Source organism: Serinus canaria, chromosome 1A (genome assembly GCF_022539315.1).
Source record: "Serinus canaria isolate serCan28SL12 chromosome 1A, serCan2020, whole genome shotgun sequence".
Classification (NCBI taxonomy): domain Eukaryota; kingdom Metazoa; phylum Chordata; class Aves; order Passeriformes; family Fringillidae; genus Serinus; species Serinus canaria.
This window is the reverse complement of record NC_066314.1, coordinates 39130768-39135773: the sequence shown is the minus strand read 5'-3', so window position 1 is coordinate 39135773 and position 5006 is coordinate 39130768. Positions and strand designations below refer to the sequence as shown.

At 35.4% G+C, this 5006-nt stretch overlaps 1 long non-coding RNA gene across 1 annotated transcript; it reads right to left on the bottom strand.

The window, feature by feature from the left end:
• Positions 1 to 237: 237 nt before the first annotated feature.
• LOC127059088 (uncharacterized) lies at positions 238 to 4786 on the bottom strand. Its single transcript, XR_007776532.1, has 4 exons — positions 4681 to 4786; positions 2954 to 3012; positions 1773 to 1824; positions 238 to 568 (listed from the first exon to the last, which is right to left on the bottom strand). It is a non-coding gene; the product is annotated as an uncharacterized LOC127059088 (long non-coding RNA).
• Between the last annotated feature and the right edge of the window lie 220 nt (positions 4787 to 5006).

The window sequence follows — 5006 nt, the reverse complement described above, 5'->3', positions numbered from 1 at the left end:
GGAGGTGAACCATGCAGTTAAGAAAGCAGGAAATGCATTAAAGTAAACAAATAAATAAATAACACTTTTTGCTGTCACCACTAATAATCCCGGCTTCCAAATGCCTGATAGGATGCCATAAAGCAGTCTTTGTTCAGACTAGAGCAGAAACTCCTACTCCTTAAGTATTTCACAGTGTTAGTGCAGGAGAACAATGCAAAATGACTCACTCATGCCAAATAAATACAATTAAACATGCTCAGACACTGGATTTGTCACAGGAATGGTTAGGGAAAAAAGCAGGCAGGAAATACATTCCAAGAAAAGCCAACAAGGATTTTCAACACTGCTTCTTTCCTGACCACTGCAGCATTAAAACAGGCTTGCATCAGGGAATGGGAAATGGGAATTTGAAAGCTCCTGGGGTTACTATGTAATGTTTAAATGTGTATTAATGATTGACATAACAGATTGAAATTGGGAAGGTGTTCCTTTCATGACAGTGTTACCTCATTTCATATTCAACAGGCAGCAGTGAGAATACTTACTGAAACAATACAAAAAGGTAAGGTGACTTTCTTGTCCAGAACTGAAAAAACAAAAGTGAAAATGAAAATAGAGAAGCAAGATAAAAATTCATGGAAACATGATTATGGCTTTGTCTAATTTGCAGCTTTCCTCAAATCCTGAAATATTTGTAAAAATTGTGAAAGACAGATCTAGACACAGTAAAATCAATTACAGAAATGCTTCACTGTGCCATTCAAGCACGATGCTGCAAGGGGTGTATTTGTACACCATAACAGTACACACTTGATAATTTTTCTAAATCAAATTGTTACATTCAAGCATATTTGAGTCAAACATGTAGCCTCACATCTTTAGAGCTCACCAAGCTGGCTTTGAGTATTCCCATTAGAGATAATTATTTATAAAATTTTGTGTCTGTTGAGCATACAGTGTATAAAAATAGATACGCTAACTGGAAACAATTCTAATTTATATTCTGTTCAATTATTTTGGTTTACATTTGCTATGTTCCAAATGGCCAACATTTTTTTTTTTCATTAATTAATTCAGTCTTGCTTTTGTTTTCTGTTTTAGCTAAACAAAGTCTAAAAAGTTTCCATTGTTGCTGTGTTTCCAAAACATCCTGTGGTATGTCTGATTTGCCACATATTTGGCTATTTTTCATGCACTCTCTGTCAGTGTTCAGTCTGCTGTCATGCAGTGTTCTTTCTGGCATCAAATGTCTGAATTTCCTTCCTAGATTCTTTGGTATTGACTCATGGCATACTTAATTTGATCATGATACAAACATAAATATTAAATGTGTACATTACACATACCATATTAAGCTTGCAGGAAAGTCTGGGGTAAATATGCTTCAGAAATGTTTACTTTCTTTAACTACCCTAATTTATTTTAAAAATGCATTTCTTTAGCTTTGTTTGTGCCTATTTGGTGTACGTGTTCCATAAATACTTTTGTAAATGTTCTTCATTGAGTAGTTACAACCACTAATTTTGGTCAGATGCTCTTTTAGTAGCAGGAAATATAGTTCATAATTCATATACCATTGTTAATCCACATTTAATTTGCCACTGTTGCTAGCTTACAATCCTGGAGGATATCTCCCATTTTTCTGTACCACAATGCAGTGCCTTGTGAACCACACTGGATTAAAGTTGTGAGAGTAAGCAGAAGAACCAATGTCTGCACAAACAGATCTTGCTTTACAGCAAAATTTATCCAGTCAGAAAGCAAAGCAGTGGAAAATAATTGTTACATACCATTTGAGAACCATCTGCAGGTCAAGTTATTCCCTGAAGAAATTATTTTGTCCTACAAGACAACAAGTATGAGAGATAAATAGGATCTGTTAGTACAATTCACATCAGGGAGGAATCCTGCAGGCTGCTTTTTAGCTCTTCAAATAGGGTTTAAATTAGATATAAGTAGGTAATGTATTTTATACCTAGGATCAGAATTCACATAAACCAAGTGAAAAATTCAATTAATCAGTCTGTTGAAATGTTTTCCTGTTCTTCTGTGCAGGAAATAGACACTTGGTGAAAAATATTTTTTTTACAAGGAAGGGTGACATTCAGTTAAAAAATGAGAATGCTTTGTAGTATTCTTCTGGAAGAATTTACTGAAGCATCCTTGTTTTGTACGGGAAGTAATTTATTACCTGTCTGCTTTTTAGGGCAACTTAGCAACAAATTGCAGAGGAAAAAGCCCTGGCATTTAAAGCTAACAAACAAATACACAATTTTTCAGAAATTGAGTGTAAACACTTCTAAGGTCACTTTCAACAGATGATACATTGGTGAGACACCAAAAAAAAAAAAAAAGAACATCAAAATATTAATATTTCTATAGCTGGCTTTCATAAAAAACATTAGAGGTTTTTTGTTACATAAAACTGTCTGTCTAGAATAATTTGCTTAGGTTTTTGGGAAAGCAGAGCAACTGGAATTCATGTTGCTCAGCACATCACTGTTTTTGAAAGCCATAAAAATTGCATATATTGACATTAGAAATTTCTAAGTTTAAAACTTTGCAGTGGGAACCGACCTTTTCAGCATTTACAAAAACAAAATTCAGATTTCTTATCTGTATGAAATATTTTTTGAGTTATTCCAAAACAGACATTACAAACTTTTACTTCAACTGGAAAATGGTACTTCTCTCTAACACTCTATTATTCCTCAACTGAAGGAAAAAACAAAAAAGAACAGGTAAGAAGTCAATGGAAATTAGAGATAAAAACTACATTTATAATACAAATGATAGTTGCCCTGAGGAGATGTTTAAAGAGTGAAGGTCAGTTTTTGAAAAGCACTTTGAAGAGCATTCTGTTGTCAAGAGGATTGTCAGAATGCAGATGTAGTGATAAGGCATGTAGTGTATCTGCTCTTCTGCCAACAAAGGGGGATGTTTATGATTTATCACACATAAAAATACTCACCTGTCTGAACACAAAACTGGTTTTGGTTTTTTTCTCTTTAGTAATGTCCTCTAGGCAACCTGGAAATGATCAGATGTATTGCAATGCTCAATGGCAAGCTCCAGTTCAATAAAAAATGCTGAGAACAACCTGGAACAGCACACCCCACCACACTGCAAAGCACAGCACCACTTCCAAAAGAGAAAGTAAATCCTGCACCCATTTCCTGGAGACAGCAGTTCCCTATCTGACCCCACCTCTGCATTAACAGGGCTGCTCTCTGCAAGGACTGGACATAACAGGAACAAACCAGGCTGACTTCCTCAAAGGGAATTATCCAGCCTTTGGTGGCAGCATGTACTCATTACACAGAAGAGATATACAGGAGCAATGCTTGTCCCTTAGGAACTGTGTGAGCTGTTCACTGCTACCCTAAGACAGTAAGGAAAACTCAGCCCAAAGTGCTTGAAGGCACAACACAAGCAGTGGGTGGGAGGAGTAATAAAACCCTTTCCTTCTTCCTTGTTTATCCTGTAAAAAAACCCAGATAATGCTCAGAGCATACAGATGCTTCTCCCCTGGGCTATAGAGGACTAGAACCATATCAGGGCAGCACTGCACCACAGACTGGTGGTGCTGCAGAACATGGAATTAATTTGGGGGAATCCCAGACTAACAGGCTTATGTGGCCTCTGGGACACAAGGTAGCAATACAGCAATCTTACCTGGTGTAAAGTGAGTCTATCTTCCCTTCCCTGAGATGGAGAATCAAAATGAAGCTGGTCTCAACCTTAACTAGCTAAAAAGCACTGAATTAAGCTGGCATTAACTTCTGATGACAAACTGATAAAGAAACTAAATTCTTACTGTGAACTGTAATCTTCTCTTGCATGTATTTGGATTTGTTTTGGCAGCTTTTTTTTATGGAGAAACACGACATTGCTCACCATATCATACACTTCTATTTCATTTAACAGTACTGTAAAGCACTAATGCATAAAAACATGAATGTTCCCAGATTAACTCTTCCAAAATCTTAGGTGCAGTTCACCAAAGACAAGTAAATTAGCAACATATGAGGCTAAATTAAACCAGAAGTGAATGAATAATTGTGATACCTTTTACACTTTATTAATGTATGTTGTTGCTAAATCATAAAAAACAGGATTTTAAATTAAATTCTCCCCACAGACAGCCTGAAATAGTATTTTAATTCTCCACTGAGATTCTACCTCAGTGGAGAATTAAATTCTAATTTGCAAGTCCTACTGTAAAATATTTTCCTAAAATCACCTTTGAAAATGTTTTCCATAGAAATCCATGCTTAAAACACACCCTAAATGGAATTACAAAAATCAATCAAAATTTTTGTCTGACAGTCAACATTTGTAGGTTCAATTGAATTCTTGGGCTGTGCAGAAGTTGTTATTAATTAACATTCCTATCTTTAACACATGGTTCATGAATGAGGGATGTGCTGCCTACAAAGGGCTGGTAGAGGTGGCTAACTAGTGAAACATACCACTCAGATAAATTCAATTTCTTGTTTTACAATATATATAAAATATCTGCATAGAAGAAAGACAAAAGGGAAATACAGGGGAAAATGAAAAGGGAATGCAAAGTAAAATCTTGCTATGAAAATATTCTGTTAAAGTACTGTGACAAGTGTTGCTTTTAAGAATTAAGGCTAGATCTTACATTTCTTATTCACAGAATCAGTTAAATGGTGTTCATGAGAATCATACCATTGGATTCAGTCAAAGTACAGGCTGTGACACTTCAGTTGTTCTTCGGAACAAAAAGTGCCATTTAACTCTGTTACTGTAGCCAGTGCCCTCATTGTTAAAGACTAGGGAGAGAAGAGAAAATCCTGAGAGTTTTGATACATTCAAACATACTTTCTGAAATAAAAAAAAAAAAAAAGAACAAAAAGCCATTTAAGCCTTCTCTCAGTATATGTCAGGAAGATTTCAATGATGAACCAGCATTCACAATAATTTCTATACTGTTCAACTTCAATATGCCTGAATAAAGGAAGCGTACACGATCTCTTCACCTTCAGAAATGTAAA